The sequence below is a fragment of the Scylla paramamosain genome, chromosome 28 (genome assembly GCF_035594125.1).
Source record: "Scylla paramamosain isolate STU-SP2022 chromosome 28, ASM3559412v1, whole genome shotgun sequence".
In the NCBI taxonomy this organism is placed as follows: Eukaryota; Metazoa; Arthropoda; class Malacostraca; order Decapoda; family Portunidae; genus Scylla; species Scylla paramamosain.
In genome coordinates this window covers 2,175,314-2,187,771 of record NC_087178.1, presented here as the reverse complement: position 1 = coordinate 2,187,771, position 12,458 = coordinate 2,175,314, and the positions used below count along the sequence as shown (strand labels likewise).

At 50.6% G+C, this 12,458-nt stretch overlaps 1 protein-coding gene across 18 annotated transcripts in view; it reads left to right on the top strand.

Moving 5' to 3' along the window:
• Nucleotides 1-12,458, top strand: part of LOC135114692 (heterogeneous nuclear ribonucleoprotein C-like) — a 337,990-nt gene that overhangs the window by 56,145 nt on the left and 269,387 nt on the right. For 3 of the 18 annotated variants that reach the window (XM_064030597.1, XM_064030608.1, XM_064030594.1), the window contains exon 1: nt 4,972-5,248. The exons of 2 other annotated variants lie outside the window; for them this stretch is intronic. The gene's annotated coding sequence lies outside the window, so the exon portion shown is untranslated. Of the gene's footprint in view, nt 1-4,961; nt 5,249-12,458 lie in introns of those variants that run through there. 13 more of the 18 variants (XM_064030593.1, XM_064030601.1, XM_064030606.1 and 10 more) reach the window with 10 other exon arrangements.

Genomic DNA, 12,458 nt, shown 5'->3' with positions numbered 1-12,458 from the left:
TAGTGTGGTGGTGGTGTAGTGGCAGACGGTGTGGTAATGAAGGTGCTGGCTGTGGTGGTTCTTGGTGTGGTAAAAGGAGGAAAGTAACGAAAACTCTGAAGACGACCTGCCGCGGAGAAGATAAGAAATCCCAAAACAAAACAAAAATGAAGGAATGAAGGAGAAGCGAAAACACAAACATGGGAAGAGGAACGAAGAACGAGGAGAGAATTAGGATAAAAAATCAAAACTTTTAACCTACTGCTATTTATTCTTCCTCTCAGCTTCATCTTCGTTTCTTCATTTCTTCCTCCTCTCCCATTTCTTCTCCCTCCATCCCTCCAACTCTCTCTCTCTCTCTCTCTCTCTCTCTCTCTCTCTCTCTCTCTCTCTCTCTCTCTCTCTCTCTCTCTCTCTCTCTCTCTCTCTCTCTCTCTCTCTCTCTCTCTCTCTCTCTCTCTCTCTCTCTACGCGGGACTGCTGACGAAGGAACTGATGACCACAAAACAGTGTGAAGGAAAGCCAAAAATTGCGTCTCGATTGAAAACTTTCACGAACATTTCCAAAACATGTGAGTGGAGGAGGAGGAGGAGAAGGAGGAGGAGGAGGAGGAGGAGGAGGAGGAGGAGGAGGAGGAGGAGGAGGAGGAGAAAGCGTCTAGAGAGTTCGGTCCAGGCTTCTTTGTCCTCCACCACGAAGAATTTGGTCCTGAATGTTAATGTTGGTGAGGTCAATGTGTCGTCACGGCGTGGAGGACTTAAAGATACAACTCCATTTCACTTTCCCTCATAAGGTTTTCCAGCTCTTTTTTTATTTTATTTTTTATTTTATTTTTTGAGGGTTGTACGACCGCCGCTAAAATTCCTCGCCGGCGCAACTTTTGTTTTGGGAAAGGGAAGTGGAGGAAAGTCGTAATTTTTTGATTGATGGGCGAATGGGAGTGAAATATGTGCGTTGCGGAAGGAATGTATAGGTTGCTAAGTGGCGGTCTGGCAGTGCTTTTTGTGTCTTGTCTTGTGTGTGTGCGTATCTCTGTGGTTATTCTTGTGTTTTTTTTTTTTTTTTCTCCTGGTGTTTGCTGATTTTCTTTATCTCATTTCTTCTGTTTTTCCTGTATTTTTTAATGTTATTTTTCTTACCACCATCTTTTTTTTTTATTCTGTTATTAGTGTATTTTTGTAGGTATTCTCTCTCTCTCTCTCTCTCTCTCTCTCTCTCTCTCTCTCTCTCTCTCTCTCTCTCTCTCTCTCTCTCTCTCTCTCTCTCTCTCTCTCTCTCTCTCTCTCTCTCTCTCTCTCTCTCTCTCTCTCAACCATTAGTCGTATCAGTTTTCTGTCTCCCTTTTCTTACCCTTGTTAATATTTTTTTTCTTTCAGTCCTCTCCCTTACACTCGCTCGATTTTCTTCCTTTATCCTTCCTCTCCTCACTATCTTCCCTTTCATTCTCCTCCCCTTACTCCTGTCAGCACCCTTCTCGTTTCTTCCTCCTCCTGCTCTTCCTCCTCCTCCTCCTCCCTGCCTTTTCCCTCATGGCGTCAGTAGCTTCGGATTTTAATTATTTTGACTGCAATAAATCCATCGCCTGAATGTTAGAGCATTTCTGGAATTCTTGTTTTCCTAGTGATGGCAAAGAGTGGCGGGTTTGGAGTGGCGCCTTGAGTGGTTCAGGGTGAGTGGGTAAGTGTGACAGAAGAAGAGTGATTGAGGGTTGTAAAGTGAGTAAATGAGTGTGTTTTTAGGGTGAGTGTGCGAGTGTGACATTTTACAGGGTGAGTGTCGAGTGTGACTGAGTGCTTTAGGATGAATGACCAAATGTAACTTATTGGGAAGCTAAGACTATACAAATTTGAAAGTGAAACCAAATGTAATGAAATGATCTGAACATCGCGCACAGTATCGCAACGGAAGCTTTGAAGTGTTATGAGATTTCCTTAGCAAATTTCCCGACACTTCCAGATTATCTCCTCACAGCTCGCCTCCGTCAGGGCATCAGCTTGTACTCTCAGGATACAAACAAACGTTCCTTACTCGGCATTGCTACGAGAGAGAGAGTCTATTTCCTCCCCAAGCGTCTATTGTCTTTCTCTTTCTCATCCAATGTTATGGCCTTGCACCTCTTTCTCTTGATATAGAATGTGGCTTGGCGATAGTGCAGTTTTCTAAAGATTAAAAAGTCTCTCTCTCTCTCTCTCTCTCTCTCTCTCTCTCTCTCTCTCTCTCTCTCTCTCTCTCTCTCTCTCTCTCTCTCTCTCTCTCTCTCTCTCTCTCTCTCTCTCTCTCTCTCTCTCTCTCTCTCTCTCTCTCTCGTAAGCCAAGGTGGGCGTGATTCTTTAAGGGCAAATTTTGTGGTTCTCCAAACGTTGTCGATAAATTCCCAGCACATTTGGCTAATGGCGTCCGTCTCCGGGGAAATGCAGGTATTACTGATGCCTTGCTGGGGTTCAGGGACGTGTGTGTGTTTCTTGGCGTTGTTTCCTCGAATATTTTGAGAATGGTATGGTTGGTGGCTTGGGTTATGGACGGGTGGTAATTGATGTGCATAGCGTTTAAGAGACGGATTGTTAGGTTTGCCTGCAGAGAAATATTTGTTAGTCACGTGGTTTAGATGTATAGTGAATCATTTTCCTGCCTTTCGTTATACTCAGTGTGAAGTCCGAGAAGAGGTTAAGGTAGATGGCGCATTTTAAGACGCGTGATCAATGGTTAGTTCGCTGAGTAAACAGCTTCACCATGTTATTGTCCTGCCATTAAGATCGTTTGAGCTTAGAGCGAGTCATTTTCCCACCTTAATAATGTTTTCAGTATTCACTATTTCCCGCACGTTCCAAGGCCTGTGTTCTTCCCGCCGCCCATTATGCTACACGTACACTGAACAGCCCTGTACTTTGCCCACACAGATTGGAAAGCTTGAAGAGCCCCGGCCCTGGCACGTGGCTCATTCGTTTCCCAGGGCGATAGCGTGCTTGCCTCGCCGCCACGCCAAGACCTCTCCGCTGGGGAAGGAAAGGGTTAAGGTTAAGGTTACATGAGTACGGCAATCACCGTGTACATTACCTGTCCCTGCACCACTCCAGCAAGGTGTCTGGGGAGGTACACGTGGCCTTGGGCGTGAGGGCGCACGTCTCTGAGCGGCGCGCTACCTGGCGACAGGGAGGAAGAGGAAGAGAAGAGAGGCGGCGCACGAGGAAAGCAAAGCGGCGACAACAGCTGCAGCAGCGGCGACGCGGCGGCGGCGGCGGCGTGGAGTAATCAGGGTCGAAGGCGGCTTTGATTCTCAGATCTGACAGCGTCCTGAGCCAGGCCGCGGAGATCCTCCTGGCTCTGGGGCAGCGGCGTGGCGGGTGCGTGTGGCGGCGCCTTGTGTGCGGCAGTGGAAGGCAGCGACGGGGGTGGCGGCGGCGGCGGCGGTGGCAGCGGCGGCGGGGAACCTGCGTCTGGCTCGCGCACGGTAGCCCTTGCGTCCTTTGTGCTGCGGATCCTGGCTGGGCACAGAAGGCTCGGGAACAGAGAGAGAGAGAGAGAGAGAGAGAGAGAGAGAGAGAGAGAGAGAGAGTGAGAGTGAGAGTTTGGTCTCGCCTCACCTGCGCAGGATACTTCCTCATGACCAAAAGGATCGAATTTTATTTTTTTAGTGGTACAGATGTTCGATCTAGGCCGCGCGTGCGGGCACACAAGTGCGCACTGGGTCGCGCGCCTGCACACACGCGCGCGCGCGCTCTCACACACACACACACACACACACACACACACACACACACACACACACACACACACACACTGATATACGTGTAATTGCAGGGTGCAGCATCACACCCAAGCTAGCGCGGAGACAAATCCAATGTCGAATGTAAATGGTTGTAAATATTCTACGCGGGGCTCACGCGACGACCTCGGGGAATCGTTTGAAAGCAGACACAATATGAAACTATTTCTCTGACTCCAAACTACGTATGTAAAATTTTCCTGACGTGGCTTTAATTTTTCTTTGCTACTTTGTCAGACTTAAACGACGGTAATGATTATCCTTGCTGCTGCTGTTGCTGCTGGTACTACTACTACTACTACTACTACTAGCAGTAATAGTTGTAGTAGCAGCAACAGCAGTAGAATTAGAAATAGTAGCTTCACTAGCAGCAGTAGTAGTACTAATAACAGTAATAAAAGTAGTTATAAAAGTAATTATGTTTATGATGATTACAATAATAATAATAATAATAATAATAATAATAATAATAATAATAAACAGTTTCTTCCCATTCCTGTGCCATCAACTTGCTCCTTCGCGTTCCCTCGCGCCGCGTTGCCCCTCCAGCAAGTCAGGCCTGGCAGGGGTGGCACGGTTGGGCTCGCAGGGCCCGGCTGGTCTTCATGCCGCTCACGTCAGTCATTCAAAGCCGCTCCTCCCCCGCGACTCGCCGCTGGCCCCTCGTGCCCCGAGGCCGTGACGTCATCACCTTGTTCTCCAAAATTAAAACTCGCCCGCTGGAGCTGAGGCCGGAAAAGGTTGGCAAGTTTGATTATGTTTCCGAGTTGAGCGTCGGAGAAGGCGGAAGGCGGGCGTGAGGGTAGGGTGGGGTGGGTGATGGGGGGGGGGCGGCCTTCGCGTGACATGCCGGGAAACCTGCGGGTGGCGGTGAGCACCTCGCGCCTACACCGTCTACACTCCAACAAGAGATGGAATTCATGTTTTGCATCGTGGGAGATTTATGGGCGGCGGGTAGGCGAGGGGCGGACCCAGGGGCGGACTCAGGTCGCTGTTTGTCTCCCTGACGCACACCCGCCATGAGGAGGAGGAGGAGGAGTAAGAGGAGGAGCAGAAGGTGGTGGATCAGAGAGGTAGCCACCCAGGGCACCGCGACGGCAACAGCAGCAGCAGCAGCGGCGGCGGCGGCGGCGGCGGCGGCGGCGGCGGCGGCGGCGGCGGCGGCGGCGGTAGCGGTGGCGGCGGCGGCGACAACGGTGGTGGTGGTGGTGGTCGTGGTGGTGGGGGTGGGGGTGGTAGTAGCAGCAGCAGCAGCAGCAGCAGCAGCAGCACTGGCGTGTTCAGTGTTGACTTGGCTGTGTGAGGGAGAGCACGCGCCGCTCCTACCTCCACCGTCGCGATAGTTCGACGTTGAGCCAACCGCGTTTAGTCGCCCGCCCAGCAGCGCCGGTCGGCCCAGTCTCCGCCACCACTGGCCTGCCTGAGTGTCGTTGTGACTTCCCATGAGGTCACATGTGCTCTAGTTTTGCCACCAGCCCGTCGGTGACACCTCCGCAGCCGTGACCTGTAAGTTGACCTGAGATGGGCTCGTTCTTGGTCTGGCATGTCCCGGTAGCCGTAGTCTGGCCTCGCACGCTGTGACGGAAAGTGCATTTCGCTTTGTTTTAGCCTCAGGGACAGAGGCGACGGTGGCCGTGGCGGGTCTTTGTCCCTTTCTCGTGTTGGTGACTTGGACACCTCACTCAGCCTCCCGCTCTCTTCCCTCCGTCCCTCCCTCCGGTCCTCCTCCCGCCCCTCGCTCCCACCACCACTTTAAGGAGAGTTCCCTTTGAGGACCCGCGTGTGAGAATAACGTGAGTCGTAAAGCATCATCGATTCTCCATTATTTCTCTTTCTCTGCCTCTTGTCTCTCCTCTCCCCGGCCATGAGGAGGGAGAGCAGCGCTGCATCCTTTCAGTGGCATGGAATTAATACAAAGCAGGTGGTGGCAAGGGAAGATGAGGTGCACGGGAAGCAGAGAGATCACTGTTGGGAGGAGTGAGAGTTAAGGAAGTGGAGGAAGCAAGGGAGGAAAGGAAGGAGAGAGCGAGAGCGAGGGAGAGAGATGGAGGAGCAAATTGAGCCAGGAAAATAGAAGCGATGGAAAGGGGTGAGAGCAGAGCAGGTAGGGAGCAAGAGGACGAGGCAGGAAAAATAGAGGTGTAAAAGTTGGAGTAAGGCATTCACGTGTGTGTAAAATAAACCCTGCCGTCTCATTCATGCCTCCGCTCACCACTCACTCACATTGGATCAAACGCTAAACACTCGCATTTTTCCCTTCCTTCCTTCCTTCCTTCCTATCTTTCTTCCTTCTTTCCTTCCTTCGTTCCTTCCTTCTTTTCTCCTTCCTCCCCAGCCTCTCACAACCGAGACATGAAAACATCTCTCACAAATTATGGTTTCACACACAAAATGAAGAAAATTGGTGGGAAGATTCACTAGTATTCTCTCTCTCTCTCTCTCTCTCTCTCTCTCTCTCTCTCTCTCTCTCTCTCTCTCTCTCTCTCTCTCTCTCTCTCTCTCTCTCTCTCTCTCTCTCTCTCTCTCTCTCTCTCTCACCTGCCGGTCTCTTCGTCACCAGTATCACCTAATAGAAGGAGTGAAGAGAAATAGGGAGAGTAGTAAAAGTAAGAGGAGGAGGAGATGAAGATGGAAGAGGAGGAGAGAGGGAGTGGGATTAGACCATATAAGTTATCCCCTCAGATCAGAAACACCTTTTTTTTATCCACACACACACACACACACACACACACACACACACACACACACACACACACACACACACACACACACACACACACACACCGCTTTATTCTACGGTCTTTTTGTAACACGTTTCACAAGTCTGCCAAGAAGCATGCAGAAAGGGAGGGAAGGAGGAGGAGGAAGCGAAAGAGAGAAGTGAAGGACGCAAGGAATAAAGTGAGTGAGGGGAGAGAAAGAAATGGTGTGTTGTGGATATGTGACGATTGAGAGAGAGAGAGAGAGAGAGAGAGAGAGAGAGAGAGAGAGAGAGAGAGAGAGAGAGAGAAATAATATCCTCTTATATGATACATGCCACAAGAGAAGAAGAGCATTAGGAATAAGAAAGAGTAAAAGGCGAAGAAAAGCCCCGCGTCTAAAAGGTACGACTTGTTTTGAGACAAATTTCATCAAGGTGAGGAGGAATGTGTGCCGCGGCCTGAGAGAGAAGGAGGGGGTGGAGGGAGGAGTGGGGGTTGAGGAGGGAGGGGAAGCTAAGAATATAATAAAAACGTGAAGAGATACCTGTGGAGTAAGGAAGCGAAAGTTGAGAGAGAGAGAGAGAGAGAGAGAGAGAGAGAGAGAGAGAGAGAGAGAGAGAGAGAGAGGCTCAAGCAGTGCAATCTTCAGGTGGTTCTAATTTCCTAATTTCTTTTGAGTTTTTTTTTCTGATCTCTTTGCTCATAAACAGACTCTCAGGCAATGTAGTGTCTGAGTGTGTGTGTGTGTGTGTGTGTGTGTGTGTGTGTGTGTGTGTGTGTGTGTGTGTGTGTGTGTGTGTGCATTGCGTGGGGACGTGGAGGATGAAAGCAGGCGGTGAGTCAGCAGTATCTTGCTTCTCAGTATTCTCAATGCCAGGAGGAAATTTATGTGGGGCGTCTTGTAGGTCTGGGTGTGTGCGGGTGGCGGAGGTCTGCAGAGCTGCGAAGTAATCAAGAACACAAATTTAAATAATAGAAAGACAGGTATTGTCCTTCGCTGTGTCCACCCCCTGCCCCAACACGCACCGCATGCTCTTTTCGTACAGTAAATGCATCTGCATATTTGTATACTGTCATTTCTTCCAACATTATTACTTGACTTGGCATGCACTTCGCGTTGCAAGCCTTTCTTCCCTTAGTGTGCTCGGAAATACTTGCCAGGGATATTGTGTATTGATACACATGTGGCACGTATCGCACATGACACACACGTGATTGTGCACCTCCCCGCGCGCCTGTGTGCCTGACCCTTGTGAGTGCTGACATGCATATCTGCCCGTGTGCATGATGTTCTGGTCTTCCTTGCTTTTAGGTGACCTTATTCTAATAGCTCGGCACATCTGGTATAGTAGCATTTTTCCCGGGTATGCTCTTGTCTCCCAGGTTCTGTACAGGTCGGAAAATCGACACGACTATTTCTTATTTTAGTTATTAATGAGCGTCTGTGGCGGATGTGGCGGCGGCGGCTGGAATGGCGGGGGCGGCGAGGGTGGCGGCAGCGTCGGGGGGAAGAGGGGTTGGCGGCGGGGATGGGGGAGGCGGGGGTGGCGACGGCGGCGGGGGTGTAGGCTTGGCGGCGGCGGGGTGCCAGCTGCACACTCTCCTACCTGACCTTTCTTGCATGTGTCATTTATATCAGATTACATCCCCGCACCTCCCTGATCTCCACCGCCAGCCTCTCCTCCCCGCCCCACACCGCCACCCCTGCGCCCGCTCCTCCCCATGCCCCTACCTCCACCTCCCCACCACCCGTTTGTTTCCCACTTCAGGAACATTAATTGCTTCACCTTTAGGTTTAATCTTTTGCCATCTTTTTCTGTCCCTAATCACTCTCCGCGACCACACCTCGGCCCGCCCTTTATCGCCCCGTGTTGTATTCACCTTTTATCTTCTCTCCCATCTCGCCTCTTATCTCCTCTTTTCCCAGAGACGCGCTTAATTATTTTTTAGTGCCGCCTTTCTTTCCCGTGGGTAAATATAGGAATAATTTTGCACCTGAGGATAATTATACTTAAGTGTGATCAACGACATCACACTTCTTTTACCGCCATTTTTTCCCAACTTCAATTTCTGCTGACACAAGGGTCGCCGCCGCCGCCGCCTCTACGCCACCCAGCGGGAAGGTCGAAACTGAAATAGGAAACAGGTAAATTGCTGGTATTTCTGGCGATAATCCAATAACAAAACTGTTAATCCTGACCGCCCAGCCGCACCTGTCTGCCCGGCTAATCACGCCACAGGTATTCCAGTCACACCTGCCCCAAATAAAAAGACTGGCCGGCCCATTTGTCTGTCTTATTATATTTTATAGTCTTCCATCCATATCTTCCTCGTGATGCGGCGCTTCCTCAAACTGTCAAAGAGTCTCCGCTGTTAAGAGAGTATTTTTATTTTTTAGAACCTTTTTTTAGGGGAGAGTAGGTGGGAAAGAGGTTTGGTTATTTTCTCGTCCATCCTAGATTAGAGCTCTTTCGTTAGGTGTGTGTGTGTGTGTGTGTGTGTGTGTGTGTGTGTGTGTGTGTGTGTGTGTGTGTGTGCGCGCGTGTGCGTGTGTGTTTCACTTGGATTCTGAGTAAGCTGCGTGCCGTCCATTCAACACAGCAGGAGCAGACAGACAGGCACAGCACAACACGGCATCGCTTCGCCTTTGTGCCGCGCGAGCCTCCCCTGCCTGGGCTGCTGCTGCTGCTGCTGTTGCTGCTATTGCTGTTGTTGCTGTTCACTTCCTCGTAAACACAATCTCTCACGGTCAATTTCGCGACATCACAATGGCTACGACGACCAGTATCGAATTGCTTTTGACCAAGATCGTAAAAGACCAATAAATTATGTTTTCTGTTCTTCCTTCCCCCTCCCAGACCCGTACGTCTTTCCTCCTCCTCCTCCTCCTCCTCCTCCTCTTCTTCTTCTTCTTCCTCCTCTCCCTCTGGTCTCTTCTCCCTTCCCTCCCCGCCTCCCCCTCAGCGGCGGTACAACTTTCTTTCCCTCAGACCAGTATTGTGACAGAGCGCGTCCACTGTGTTGCTGCTTCGAATTTCTTGCTGGCGTGACTTTTTTTTATCGGACTAGTATTTCACTTTTTTTCAGCTATTTCATAATTGTGTCATGATCAGGCGTGGCTCCCGTTGTCATTGCATTTATTTAGAAACTTCGTGGTTCTCTTAATAATTAGATAAGATGTAGCGACATTTCTCTTCCCGAAACAAAACCAGGAAAGCAAAAAATAAATCGTCTTTCTTGTCATTTCTCTAAACCCAGCACTTTCTCACCGCCACCCCCACCTCCTCCTCCTCCTTCTCCTCCTCCTCCTTCCCTTCAGCGTCACCCCCTCCGTCAAGCTTTCCTTGGCAGGCAGCCCAACCTTCCGCCGCGTCAGTGGTGTCGGCGTGGCGGGCATTATCCCACCCACCTCGCGCCCGCCAGCTGCCGCGGGAGAAAACTTTCCAAGTCAAGCGGGCGTTCTAAGGCAATTTTCAGCCCCTGTGGTTACCTTCTCAAGGGCGGCAGGAGAGGGAGGAGAGGAGAGGCTGCATGGAATTCTGTTAACCTCCAAGTGGCTGCTTGCGTAGTTGAGCGGCCACGTGTGCCCTCAGCAGGACGACAAGTGGCGAGGGACGGGTTAAGAACGGGTCCTCTCGGGCGGCCCCTCACAGGAATCGGCTACCAGCTGGATTTATCGGTTGTATCCGCTTAAACGTGGCATGAATCGTACTCGTGGCGGTGGCTGCGGCGGCGGCGACTGTGGTTTGCTGAATTGCCGGTTAGTGAGACAGCGAGCGAGAGTGAGTGAGTGAGTGAGTAAGAGTGAGGCGGCTGTGTTTGACCTCTTGATTGGAGGGAGCAATTATGACCTCTTGGTGGAATGGTTCACGGGTAAAATTATTCCGCGAGACCTCTTGTGCGTGCAGAGGGCGCCGCAGTGCTTCCTGCGTGGAGGAGTTGACGTCTGGGCCTCGAGGGGGAAAGATGGCGGCGGCCTCAATGTCTTTTATTTTATTCCTGCTGTTGGCACACACTTTCGTTTATCTCTTTTCCCTTTCACGTAACATTTGTGTCTTGTATTTCGTAAGTCCCTAAAATCTCTCTCTCTCTCTCTCTCTCTCTCTCTCTCTCTCTCTCTCTCTCTCTCTCTCTCTCTCTCTCTCTCTCTCTCTCTCTCTCTCTCTCTCTCTCTCTCTCTCTCTCTCTCTCTCTCTCGTATCTACCAAATCTTTTTTACAGGATTTCACGCACCATTTTTCTCTAATTACTGTACCTTTAAATGCTGTTCACTCTTTATTTCCAAAGGTATTCTCTCGTTCACTCGTTTCCCGTTTTTAATTTCACTTGACCCTTTTCCCCCACTTTATTTGGCGGAGTTGAGTATCTCTCTCTCTCTCTCTCTCTCTCTCTCTCTCTCTCTCTCTCTCTCTCTCTCTCTCTCTCTCTCTCTCTCTCTCTCTCTCTCTCTGCATCATTCACTCTATTCACTCTTCATTTTCGAACTCTGACCATTTCACTTTTTTCCCTTTTCCCGTCATTTCTCCTCGTGCCCGCGCCGCCTTTCACTGTCCTCTTTCATTCCACTGTCCTACTTCACCTGATGTTACTCCTCTTTTCATTTCTATACGTCCATTTCCCTCTCTCTTTCTCTCCCTCGTGGATCCTTTCACCTCTTGCTCTTCTCTCCCACTCAGCCTCCTCCCGTGCCTCCCGCCCTCCCTACTCATCTCCCCTCCTCTCTCTCTGTCTCTCTCTCTCCCTTTCCTCCAGTCTGCCGGCTGAGCTAATGCCCCTCAGAGTAAGTGTTATTGTTCTTCCATAACTACCTGAGAGAGACTATTGAGTAAGTAGTGCAATTACTCCCCTTTTTATGGCTCCAGAGTGCTGACGTTACGGCACTCACCCGCACCATTAAGTAGTGACTGGAGAGGGAGGGGGCACTGGCGGAGGTGGGAGAGATCGGTCCCAGATACCATTTCAGACTCGCCTCCCCTGCCTCCCCTCCTGCCCTCTCTCCCTCTAACCGTGCCGGACCGTCTACCGCTATTCTGTCCTCCTCCACCTGGTGACCACTAGCGGGGAAGAGGGGGCCAGGTTCACCAGACAAGAGGGATTTGTATCGGGCCGAAATGTTAATGGTGGTTGGGAGCCTCCTGGTGCCGTCAGCTGGGTGTTTAGGGAGCGACCGGCCGACAGACACGCAGGGACGAATTATGGTGGAATGCATGTGGAGAGGCGGTGCTGGTCTTCGCTAAAATCATGCTGTATTTTGGGAATGTGTCGGCTCAGCGCTAGCGACACGTAGGCTGTAGATTCTGTGTCAGCAGGATTTGAAGCGAGTGAAGGCTGGGTGAGGGAATTGGACAAATATTGAATACAGTCGGATATTCGCATGGTATCGTTGTCGCAATCGTGCTGTATATTGCGCAGGAAATCGGCCGTCTTGGAGGAAGTGCCGCGGAGATTGTGTATTTTGCGTGTTAAGCGGGATATGTAGCCAGTTAGTGAAGGCTGGGAAGCGCGAGGGAGAAACTGTCCACTTTAGCGCGTGTCCAGCCAGCGCTCGGCCCCGTGACAGTCAGGTGAATATTCTCCGGCACGGCACTGCAGCCCGCATGGCGCCGCGCGGGGCTGACGGCAGTAATGAATATACCCGACACAAGTTTCCCTGATGAATATTTATACAATCGTCACGTGCAGCTCCCGTCCAATAATTTTCAAGTTTCTTATTAACCACGAGAGCCAGCGACGGTAAAAAGTTGTGAAAAAAAAAATATGTTGTAGATAAAAAGCAAAATTGTTCCTGGAAATGGGTAGCTATAACCATCCAAAGCATCATATAACGAACAAAAAGACGAGTCCGTGTTCTATGTACATATTTCTTACATTTTTCGTCCCGGTGACGGTAACAAGTCCTTTCTCCTCACGCCCCCGGCCCCTCCTTCCCTCCCTAGCCTCCGAAACAGCTACCTTACGCCCGGCAGCAGTCAAGAGCAGCAGGAGTTAGCAATCACAGGATAAACAATTGAACG